Source organism: Chionomys nivalis, chromosome 4, assembly GCF_950005125.1.
Source record: "Chionomys nivalis chromosome 4, mChiNiv1.1, whole genome shotgun sequence".
Lineage (NCBI taxonomy): Eukaryota > Metazoa > Chordata > Mammalia > Rodentia > Cricetidae > Chionomys > Chionomys nivalis.
The window spans coordinates 107,254,576-107,266,896 of NC_080089.1; the positions used below are offsets into that span (position 1 = coordinate 107,254,576).

Here is a 12,321-nt window from a genome sequence, read left to right on the forward strand (position 1 = left end):
TGTCTTTAAAAAAAAAGGGATCATGGGTCTTGAGGAATCATCCGAGGTTGTTCCTCATGTATGCCGAGAGTGTGTGGACAGACAGACAGATATATACAGTTTGTCTTAGCATACTTTTCCGTGTGTGCTGAACCTCCAGGATTGATGCCATAGTGACAGCCCCATGAACTCTAAGGCTGACTAAGCCTTTGATGTCTCAGTGGCAATGGCCAACCCAGTAAGCCCTTCTCGAAGCCATTAGACAAAATCCTAACACGGAACCTGTGGGCTTATCCGGGGGCTTCTGAAAGCTGCCGTCTTCGTATGTGGGAGGTTGAGTCCAAGAGCATTTTGTGCCCTTTCCCCCAGATACCTGATCAACTATCACTTCCTGCTAGAGGTCTTCTCTGACCATCTTCCCCAGCCAGAGACCCTACCCTCAAAATTTTCTCACCACTGCTTGCTGCTGAGTTTCACGACAATCTGTCATTACCTTGTTTATCTGCTCACGTTCATCTACTCAATTAGAAGGCAAGTTTCCCCGAGAGCAGGCGCTGGTCTTCCGGTGCCTTGAACTTTGAGCCTGCTGAGCTTCCAGATATGTGGGATTGAAGGACAGGCCCACAGTTTGGTATGCACATGTGTGTGAACGGGTCTCATTATGGTGATTCAAACTCCGACGCTCTGCCACGGGCTCCGGAGTACCTGGGACAACATACCTGGCTTTATGCTGGGAATGGAACCCAAGGCTACAGGTATACTAAGCAAGCACCCTACTAACTGGGCTACAGCTTTAGCTGGAAATCTCTCTAAAATCAGGTATTTTCATCTCGCCAGCCACACCCACCCTCCTCATCCTTGCCCACAGTCGGCGCGCCAGGTGTCTCACTTACCCCCAAGCCCTGCCGCCAGACCGCTTAGAGGCCACCAGGCTAAGTACGGCCACGAAAGCTCCAGTACCAACTCTCGGGACCAGGCCGGGCTTGAGCGATAGCGAGTCACCCTCCCCGCCACCCGCTCCTTCATCCGAGGCGCACCCGCCGCCCCGCGATCCAGGCGGTACCCTCTATGCGGCGCGCGCCCGTCAACCCGCCGCCCTCCACAACTACTTCCGGGTGAACGGGTCGCCGGCCGGTGGCCCCGCCCCTCTGCCCCGCCACCGCCGCAGCTGCAGCCGCCGCTCGGGCTGCGGCTCATCCCGGGTCGCGTTCGCCGTCCCGGCCGCGGCGTGAAGGGCACCGAGTGTGGCTGCGTGACCGGCCGCGGCGCGAGGAGCCCTTCTTCTGCCTCCCTGCGGCCCGCGCGGTGGACGGTGTCGGGACCGAGTGTGGCCGCCGCGCCCCTCGCCCCGCTCCCGGGCGGCCGCTCCGGCCCTTCCGGGCGGCGCCGCTGCCTCAGCCCGCTCACACGCAGGTAAGGGTAGGCGACCGGCCAGGCTGTCCCGAGGCGCTGCTCCGGGCTGGGGTCGCCTGGCGAGTCGCCGGCTCCCGCCCCCACCCCCCCGCGAGGAAAGAAGGGGTTACGCCCCTTGGACCGGGCATCATTTGGGACAGCTGGGTGCCCCAGTTCCCGTTGCTCCCAGCGCCACATTCCCTCTGTTCTCGGTCTGTCCCAGGAGGAGCCGCCCCGGGAACCGTGTCAAGCCGGTGGAGGGCGTAGCTTTTTAAAATGAGATACCCCCCCCCACACACACACACCCCGGTGCTTCCTTCTTGATCTGAATTGAAGCGCCGGCTTAACAGACTCAGGGCAGGACGGCCAGGGTTAATGCTTGATTAATACGGGGCTTTATTTACACCCACACTGTGGAGTGGAGTTCCATAGCTCTAGTCAGGCCTGGTTTTCCTTTGCTGTGGCTGACCAGCAGAAAACAGGGGACGTAAGAAAATAGAGGAGAAAAGTTAAAGTGTTTGCTTTATGTATTTTTTTCCTCACCTCGAGACGTACAGACAAAATGCTGGAACATGACTAAAGGGCACCCTAAACTTTTATTATTTGTAGCGCTTTTTGATTTTCTCATTTAGTGACTCAGCATTTTTGTCACAGTTTTTGTACAGTAGGCTGATTGACTCCAAGCGGTATAAGGATAAAGAGTGACCGCTGTTTGTGTTGTGTTATCACAATGGGAAGAGATGCAGACAAGGAACGAGGAGCTAGAGTGCAGGGTACGGATGGATACATTCTTAATCAGTGCTTGCCGGTTCCTCAAACCCCAGTGTATGCCAGAGGAGAAGGTGTGAAAAGCTGCAATTACTGGAGAGTGCATAGCGTTGCAGGGAGAGTTAGCTGGCCAAGTTTACCAGGGCTTGAGTGTCTTGAAGAGCTAGCCCGGTTTAACCCGCATCACGCTCTGTTTAGCAGCTACAGAGAGATGATGACCTCCTCTATTTAACAGACCATACCGAATAAGACTTTCGGAAAGTGTGATTCATGTAGGAAGTGAGGTCACACTCACTGTGTGAATCATTGATACGGATCTTCATATTGAAATAGTGGAAAGCTAAGTTTGTTTCTCCCCGTTTAATTAGATAATTTTACTCTTTTTGTAGCAAGTGATGTTTAATGTTTGGTTCTGTCTGTTGTTGGGTGGTTATTGTCATGCACTGCGGTTGGAAATAAAACTTAAAAGCTTGCAGAATGTTTTGATTTATAATCCTTTGTTAGTTACTACATGGACTGCTGTGATTTTTACCCCCCCCCCCTTTTTTTTTAAACCAGATGTGGGAAGACAAATGAAGGGGTTTAGATGCCAAATAAATGTCAGTGGAAAGGAGAGCTACCGACACTAAGGTATGAAAGAGTACTGTGGGAGAGTCTGTACTATATAAAATAGCTTTTTGAGTGGGAAGCTGTAGAACTTGGCATTCTAGCTTGAAAAATGTTGAATGATGAGTCTACACTAACTTCTGTTCTGTTCTGGAAGGAATTGTGTATTGAAGTTTTGGGTTATTTTTAGAATCAATTAATTTCAAACTAGAAATTTTTTTATTGCTGCAGTGTAATTTGATCATTTTAGTCTTTCAAAATGAGATGCAAAATAATTTTGTATCCCACAGTTCTTGATAATGATGACCTGTTTGCCCGATTTTTTTGTTTGTTTTTTTGTTTTTAGAGACCTGACTATTTTACCTTGATTGACAGAAGTCCTATTGATTAATTGGAAAGTAATATCAAGTTTAGTTTATCGTTGTTGCTTAAGACAGACATTCCTTTAATTCTTTGGCCACATTTTGGCATCTTCTTCACTTTGGGTATCCATTCTTACATTCAGAGTGTTCCCTAATGTTGCTTTTTGTTTTTATCCTGCTGATAAGATGATGACTTAGGAATTCTGTTCCTTGTAAACAAAGATTCCCTTTGGAAAATCCCTTGTGAAAACCTTACTGGGGACAGTCTTGATACATAAATACTTAAGGGAAATCATTTTAGGTTAGGATTAAAGAATCTCCATAGTGAAGGAAAAGAGATAGGAAATTTATTTGGTAGGGTATCACTCTTTTGCAATACAGAAACAAGTGTTTCATGAAGAAGGAGGGAGTGAGTTCTGGTAGAGGTCTTTGTGAATTGCTTACCTGTTCCTAGAGTGAGAAGGAGCAGAGCTGACGATGTGATAATGAGGTGGGGTGAGCCTTCTTGTGCAAGGTGGGAGTGAGCTCGTTGATGAGGATTGTTGAAAAGGAAAGAAAATTGTTCTGTCCTTATCCAAGGAGTGCTATCGGCTATCCCTACAGAGCAATGTGGTTTGTAGCCTTTTCCTTTTAGATAGTTGTTTTCTCTCTGGAAAGTGGATGGGGGAATCGATCCCTTTCCTGGGAAGACATACTACCTTATCCAGTTTGCAGATAAAGAATACTCTAACATTCAAAGCTCAGCTTTTAAAACCTTAGAAGGGAAGGAATTGAGCAGAATTTACTCTGTGAGTGAAATGTCTTTATCCCTTTTCCAGTTTCCTCCCTGAAGGCTGATAGGTGGGAAGACTATCTTGGGAAATGAGTGGCTGACATTGTACTTTGCACTTTAACCTTTCAAACTTTTGCTCAACAGTAAATTAGTCTAGACTTAAAAACAATTATATTTTAGACTAAAATTATAAATTGCAAAGCTGGGCTTATGTGCTATATGTTTTCATTTGTTTAGTTAGTTATTCATTCTGGTGGTTGGCATGGGGAGCCGAGAGAGTGCTGTTTCTTGGGTAGTCACGGAGACTTGGCCCGTGTGCTCTTCTTTTAGTCCAGGGGTAGGGAAAGAAATAGGTAAAAACAGAGACAGTGAAAAGAGGGGAAATGACATACATAGAAAGAAATGCTGGTGATATGGGTCCAGTGGTGTTTGTGAGCCTTTTAAAGATTGATAAGACATGCATAAAGAAACTGTCATAAGGAAAAAAAGTTTCCCTTCTGCAGACTGGATTTATTAATTTTCTGTAGTTTTACTAAATCCCTACTAGTAAATATTAGGTCATTTTTAGTCTTCTTTCTGTAAACAGTGCTATAGAAAAACTTTTGAACAAGTGTTTGGCAGTTTGTAAGTATACCCGTGGTGTGTAGTTCTGATTGAGGTTGGTGAGGTTGTGAGCATGAGAAATTCGTTTTATACTAGACTCTATTTTATAATAGAAGATAATGTTTTCTCAGCCACAGGAGGAGGAAGAATTTTAGAAATTACTGTGAACCGGGCTTCATAGCATGTGCCTGTTGTCAGCATTTGGGAAGCTAAGCCAGGTTTTTGAGAGTTCGAGGCTACCACAGTCTATACAGCATGCAATAAGACCCTGTCTCAAATGTGTTTTATAAGTCAATTTAAGACATTTTGGAATGTCAGATAATTAATTTGAACTGGTAAATGTCAAAATACTGTAGTTTAACCCTGGTGTCGACAAACGTAAACCACTTATATATGGTAAAATGACCGTACCTTTTAGGTTTGTTTCAGAGTTTATATTTTCTGTTAATTAAACTTTTATATAGTGGGGTATGGTGGCACACACCTTTAATCCCAGCATTTGGGAGGCAGAGCAGATCTCTGTGAAGTGTGTATAGCCAGTTCTAGGCCTGTTAGGATTAAATACATAAAATAACAAAAAATTAAAAAAACAGCTTTATATAGTTTATGTTTTTGCTTTGCTAAAGCTAACTGAAATTAGTCATAAAAGAAATAAATGACACACCGTTTCCTCCTTATCTTTCACATCCGAGTTTGTCTATTCAAGGTAGACTAGGTGATGGGACCCAAGAGCCAGAAATCCCTCTGCAATCCAGAGCAGTGTTGGTGAATTCCTGTGTCAAAGAGGAAATAGGTATAGATTTAGACTATTCTGCAAAGAGTTGGTGAGCAGAATAAGGGAGGTTCAAAATTTAAATCTGAAATTGTATAGGTGACTCATGTCCAGGGTGAGGTTCAGGAGCCTTTGTCTTTTTGAAATGAGAGACCAGCGAGAAATAAGTACTGAGAGGCTCAAGTGTGGTGAAGCTGGAACTCCCGAGTGGCACTTTCCCTGGATGGTGTCCAGGGTCTATTTTGAGGCCCTGTCAAAACTTGCCTGACAGATCTACCACATAACTGTAATCTGGCCTGGCCCTGCTGCAAGTCAGGAAGACCTGCGGTTTAGGGAAAGTGGTAACTGCAGAAGAGGGAGTTATGAAGATCATTTGCCTTCAGAAGACTGAGGCTAAGTTTTGGGGTGAAAAACTGCTGAGCGTCTATATTACATATTCTAGCACCCAGGTGTTTTATGTTTTACTATCCAGGTTTTTGTTTTCTATTACTTATTTTCTTATTTTTGGAAAGAGTTTGATTATAGAGAACTAAAGAGAAATTTTTTGGAATAATGTGCATGAGGAGGAACATAGGATTGTCTCAGCTTAGTGTCTTATATTCCGGTTCTCAGAGCACTTGCCGTGTTATGGGTATAGGGAGGACATTTATTTGATGTGATCCATTTCAGAGTTCTTCACACTTGCCACCGGGATCTTGGAATAATGACTCTTTTACAAGAGTGTCTGGAATTCTCACAGCTAAATTAGTTCTTACTCTTTTTTTTCCATGAAAGTGTTGTAAAATTTTGTCTTTAATTTTTTCCATTTTTTTTTTTTTTTATTTGCAATACTGTTTGGCCAATAGCTTAAACATATTTCTAGCTAGCTCTTATATCCTAAACTAACCCATCTCCATTAATCTGTGCATCACCACGAGGTTGTGGCCTACCGGCAAAGTTCCAACATCTGTCTCCTCCGGTGACAGCTACATGGCATCTCTCTGACTCCATCTACTCTCTATTATACATCTTTTCCAGCCTGGCTATATTCTGTTAAGCCATTGGCCAAAAGCAGCTTCTTTATTAACCAATGGTATACAGAGGGGAATCCCACATCACACCCTGACCAAAAGCAACGTGGGGACCAAAGGGTTATTTCATCTTCAACCTTACAGAACACAGTTCATCACTGAGGGAGGTCATGACTGGAGCCCCAGCAGGAACTAAAAAGGGTTTCTCTTCAGCTCACACTCTTCCATCCTCCAGATCTACTGGCCAAGGGAGGCACAACCCACTGTGGGCTCAATTAGCAATCAAGAACCAATCACAGACCAAGCTGATCAAGGCAATGCTTCAACTGAGCTTCCTTCTTCCCAGGCAACTCTACTTTATGGCAAATTGTTATCCATTAACTGAAGGGGTGGAGACAAGGCGGAGACAGGAAGATTCCTGGGGGCGGGGTTCACTGTCTAGCCAGGCTACCCTACTCAGTAGCTCTCCAGGTCAGTGAGAGACACTGCCTCAGAAAACAACAGAAGAAACTACCCTTGAAGTGACCTCCGGCCTTCACATGAACTTGCACACAGGTCATATGCATCAGCTTACATGCATGTACTCACGTGAACACATGAATGCATTTGCACACACACACCAAGTACACATTCTAGAACAGAGTTTTTAATTCTTTAACCCTATGTTAAGCTAATTAAATAATGAAAGATTATGTTACTGCCTAGAAAAGACATGGTTTCCAATTTTTTTTTTTTTAAAGTTCTTTTTTTTTTCTTGCTGATTTTTTTATTAATTAATTAATTTAATTATTAAAGATTTCTGCCTCTTCCCCGCCACCACCTCCCATTCCCTCCCCCTCCCCCAATCAATTCTTCCTTCCTCCTCAGCCCAAAGAGCAAGCAGGTTTCTCTGCCCTGTGGGAGGTCCAAGGACCACCCACCTCCATCCAGGTCTATTAAGGTGAGCATCCAAACTACCTGGGCTCCCACAAAGCCATTACATGCAATAGGATCAAGAACCCATTGCCATTGTTCTTCAGTTCTCAGTAGTCCTCATTGTCCATTATGTTCAGCGAGACCGGTTTTGTCCCATGCTTTTTCAGTCCCCGGCCAGCTGGCCTTGGTGAGTTCCCGATAGAACATCCCCATTGCCTCAGTGTGTGGGTGCACCCCTCGCCGTCCTGAGTTCCTTGCTCGTGCTCACTCTCCTTCTGCTCCTCCTTTGGATCGTGAGACTTCAGTCCAGTGCTCCAATGTTGGTCTCTGTCTCTGTCTTCTTTCATCGCCTGATGAAGGTTAATATTCAGGGGGATGCTTATATGTTTTTCTTTGGGTTCACCTTCTTATTTAGCTTCTCTAGAGTCACGATTTATAGTCTCAATGTCCTTTATTTATGGCTAGAAACCAAATATGAGTGAGTACATCCCATGTTCCTCTTTTTGGGTCTGGCTTACCTCACTCAGGATAGTGTTTTCTATTTCCGTCCATTTGTATGCAAAATTCAAGAAGTCATTGTTTTTTACTGCTGAGTAGTACTCTAATATGTATATATTCCATACTTTCTTCATCCATTCTTCCATTGAAGGACATCTAGGTTGTTTCCAGGTTCTGGCTATTACACACATGCTGCTATGAACATAGTTGAGCATATACTTTTGTTGTATGTTTGGGCATCTCTTGGGTATATTCCCAATAGTGGTATTGCTGGGTCGAGAGGTAGGTTGAACCCGACTTTCCTGAGAAACCGCCACACTGCTTTCCAAAGTGGTTGCACAAGTTTGCATTCCCACCAGCAATGGATGAGAGTGCCCCTTTCTCCACAACCTCTCCAGCAGAGGCTATCATTGGTGTTTTTGATTTTAGCCATTCTGACCAGTGTAAGATGGTATCTTAATGTTGTCTTGATTTGCATTTCCCTGATTGCTAAGGAAGTTGAGCATGATCTTAAGTGACTTTTGGCCATTTGAACTTCTTCTGTTGAAAAGTCTCTGTTCAGCTCAGTGCCCCATTTTATAATTGGATTGATTAACCTTTTACGGTCTAATTTCTTGAGTTCTTTGTATATTTTGGATATCAGACCTTTGTCAGTTGCGGGGTTGGTGAAGATCTTCTCCCAGTCAGTGGGTTGCCTTTCTGTCTTAGTGACAGTGTCCTTTGCTTTACAGAAGCTTCTCAGTCTCAGGAGGTCCCATTTATTCAATGATGTCCTTAGTGTTTGTGCTGCTGGGGTTGTACGTAGGAAGTGTTCTCCTGTGCCCATGTGTTGTAGAGTACTTCCCACTTTCTCTTCTATCAGATTCAGTGTGTTTGGACTGATATTGAGGTCTTTAATCCATTTGGACTTGAGTTTTGTGCATGGTGATAGATATGGATCTATTTTCATTCTTCTACAGATTGACTTCCAGTTTTGCCAGCACAATTTGTTGAAGATGCTCTCTTTTTTCCATTGTATACTTTTAGCTCCTTTATCGAAAATCAGGTGTTCATAGGTTTGTGGGCTAAAGTCAGGGTCTTCTATTCTATTCCATTGGTCGACTTCTCTGTTTTTATGCCAGTACCAAGCCGTTTTCAGTACTGTAGCTCTGTAATAGAGTTTGAAGTCAGGGATGGTAATGCCTCCAGACAATCCTTTATTGTATAAGATTGTTTTGGCTATCCTGGGTTTTTTGTTTTTCCATATAAAGTTGATTATTGTCTTCTCCAGATCTGTGAAGAATTTTGATGGGATTTTGATGGGGATTGCGTTGAATCTATAGATTGCTTTTGGTAGAATTGCCATTTTTACTATGTTGATCCTCCCAATCCAAGAGCAAGGGAGGTCCTTCCATTTTCTGGTGTCCTCTTCAATTTCTTTCTTCAAAGACTTAAAGTTCTTGCCAAATAGATCTTTCACTTCCTTGGTCAGAGTTACCCCAAGGTATTTTATGCTATTTGTGGCTATCGTGAAAGGTGATGCTTCTCTGATTTCCCTCTCTGCTTCCTTATCCTTAGTGTATAGGAAGGCAACTGATTTTTTGGAGTTGATTTTGTATCCTGCCACATTACCAAAGGTGTTTATCAGCTGTAGGAGTTCTTTGGTAGAGTTTTTGGGGTCGGTTATGTATACTATCATATCATCTGCAAATAATGAAAGCTTAACTTCTTCCTTTCCAATACGGATCCCCTTGATCCCCTTATGTTGTCTTATTGCTATTGCTAGAACTTCAAGCACTATATTGAAGAGGTATGGAGAGAGTGGACATCCTTGTCGTGTTCCTGATTTTAGTGGGATGGCTTTGAGTTTTTCTCCATTTAATTTAATGTTAGCTGTCGGCTTGCTGTAAATAGCTTTTATTATATTTAGGTATGCCCCTTGTATCCCTAATCTCTCCAAGACCTTTATCATAAAGGAGTGTTGAATTTTGTCGAATGCTTTTTCAGCATCTAATGAAATGATCATATGGTTTTTTTCTTTCAGTTTATTTATATGGTTGATTACATTGATAGATTTGCGTATGTTGAACCAGCTCTGCATCTCTGGAATGAAGCCTACTTGATCATAATGGATAACTTTTCTAATGTGTTCTTGGATTCGGTTTGCCAGTATTTTATTGAGAATTTTTGCGTCGATGTTCATGAGTGAGATAGGCCTGTAATTCTCTTTCTTGGTTGGGTCTTTGTGTGGTTTTGGTATCAGGGTAACTGTAGCTTCATAAAAGGAATTTGGCAATGACTCTTCTGTTTCTATATTGTGAAATACATTAAGAAGTATAGGTATTAGCTCTTCTTGGAAGTTCTGGTAGAATTCTGCATTGAAACCATCTGGCCCTGGGCTTTTTTTGGAAGGGAGATTTTTGATAACTGTTTCTAATTCTTCGCGACTAACAGGTCTATTTAGATCGTTCACCTGGTCTTGGTTTAGGTTTGGTATATGGTACTTATCTAAAAAAGTGTCCATTTCTTTTGCATTTTCCAGTTTTGTGGCATACAGGCTTTTGTAGTAAGATCTAATGATTCTCTGAATTTCCTCTGTGTCTGTGGTTATGTCCCCCTTTTCATTTCTGATCTTATTTATTTGCATGTTCTCTCTCTGTCGTTTAATTAGTTTGGATAGGGGTTTGTCAATCTTGTTGATTTTCTCCGAACCAACTTTTTGTTTCATTGATTCTTTGGACTGTTTTCTGTGTTTCTATTTTGTTGATTTCTGCCCTCAGTTTGATTATTTCCAGTCTTCTACTCCTCCTGGGCGCGTCTGCTTCTTTTTTTTCTAGAGCTTTCAGGTGTGCTGTTAAGTCCCCAATGTATGCTTTCTCCGTTTTCTTTAAGTGGGCACTTAGTGCTATGAACTTTCCTCTTAGCACTGCTTTCATCGTGTCCCATAGGTTTGAGTATGTTGTCTCTTTGTTTTCATTAAATTCAAGGAAGACTTTAATTTCTTTCTTAATTTCTTCCTTGACCCAGGTGTGGTTCAGTAGTTGACTGTTCAGTTTCCATGAGTTTGTCAGCTTTCTGGGGGTAGCTTTGTTGGTGGCTTCTAACTTTAATCCGTGGTGATCTGATAAGACACAGGTGGACACTGATATTTTTTTGTATCTGTGGAGGTTTCCTTTGTTTCCAAGTATGTGGTCAATTTTCGAGAAGGTTCCATGAGCTGCAGAGAAGAAGGTGTATTCTTTCCTATTTGGGTGGAGTGTTCTATAGATGTCTGTTAAGTCCATTTGATTCATTACCTCCAACAATTCTCTTAATTCTCTATTAGTTTTCTGTCTGATTGACCTGTCCATTGGTGAGAGAGGTGTGTTGAAGTCTCCTACTACTAGTGTGTGTGATTTGATGTCTGCCTTGAGTTTTAGCAATATTTCTTTTACATACGTGGGTGCTTTTATATTAGGGGCATAGATATTCAGGATTGAGACTTCATCCTGCTGAATCGTTCCTGTTATGAGTATAAAGTGTCCCTGTCGATCTCTTCTGATTGATTTTAGTTTGAAGTCAGTTTTGTTAGAAATTAGTATGGCCACACCTGCTTTTTTCTTAGGACCATTTGCTTGAAAAACCTTTTCCCAACCCTTTACTCTGAGTAGATGCCTGTCTTTGTGGTTGAGATGCGTTTCTTGCAAACAGCAGACTGTTGGATCCTGTTTTCGTATCCAATCTCTTAGCCTGTGCCTTTTTATTGGTGAATTGAGACCATTAATATTAAGTGATATTAATGACCAGTGGTTGTTAACTCCGGTTATTCTTACTGCTTTTGGTAGAAGAGTTTGTGTGTCTCCCTTCTTTGAGTTGTGCTGTTGAAGGGTCACTAGTTGCCTGGGTTATTGTAGGCAGTGTTGGCAATGTTGGATTCCTTGGGTTGTGATTTTCCTTCTATTACTTTCTGTAGGGCTGGATTTGTGGCAACGTATTGTTTAAATTTGTTCTTATCCTGGAATGTCTTGTTTTCTCCATTGATAGTGAACGATAGCTTGGCTGGGTATAGTAGTTTGGGTTTGCATCCATGGTCTCTTAGTTTCTGTAGTACCTCTATCCAGGACCTTCTGGCTTTCATGGTTTCCATAGAGAAGTCAGGTGTAAGTCTGATCGGTTTACCTTTATAAGTTACTTGGCCTTTTTCCTTTGCAGCTCTTAATATTCTTTCTTTAATCTGTATATTTTGTGTTTTGATTATTATATGGCGAGGGGATGTTTTTTTTTGATCCAGTCTGTTTGGTGTTCTGTATGCTTCTTGAATATTCAAAGGAATATCTTTCTTTATGTTGGGGAAGTTTTCTTCCATAATTTTGTTAAAAATGTTTTCTGGACCTTTGAGCTGTGCCTCTTCTCCTTCTTCTATCCCTATTATTCTTAGGTTTGGTCTTTTTATTGTGTCCCATATTTCCTGAATGTTTTCTGATGAGAATTTGTTGGTTTTGGTGTTTTCTTTGATCAGTCCGTTTATTTTCTCTATGTTGTCTTCAGAATCTGAGATTCTTTCTTCTATCTCTTGTATTCTATTGATTATGCTTGTTTCTGTAGTCTCTGCTTGTTGACCTATATTTGCCATATCCAGCTGGTCCTCAGTTTGTGTTTTCTTCCTTGCTTCCATTTCAGTTTTCA

The 12,321-nt window shown here is 42.4% G+C and overlaps 1 protein-coding gene across 9 annotated transcripts in view; it reads left to right on the forward strand.

The window, feature by feature from the left end:
* Positions 1–1,123: 1,123 nt before the first annotated feature.
* Positions 1,124–12,321, forward strand: part of Lrrfip2 (LRR binding FLII interacting protein 2) — a 111,268-nt gene continuing 100,070 nt past the window's right edge. For 8 of the 9 annotated variants that reach the window (XM_057766310.1, XM_057766312.1, XM_057766313.1 and 5 more), the window contains exons 1-2: positions 1,124–1,392; positions 2,698–2,769. The gene's annotated coding sequence lies outside the window, so the exon portion shown is untranslated. The remainder of the gene's footprint in view (positions 1,393–2,697; positions 2,770–12,321) is intronic. The other variant, XM_057766311.1, reaches the window with a different exon arrangement.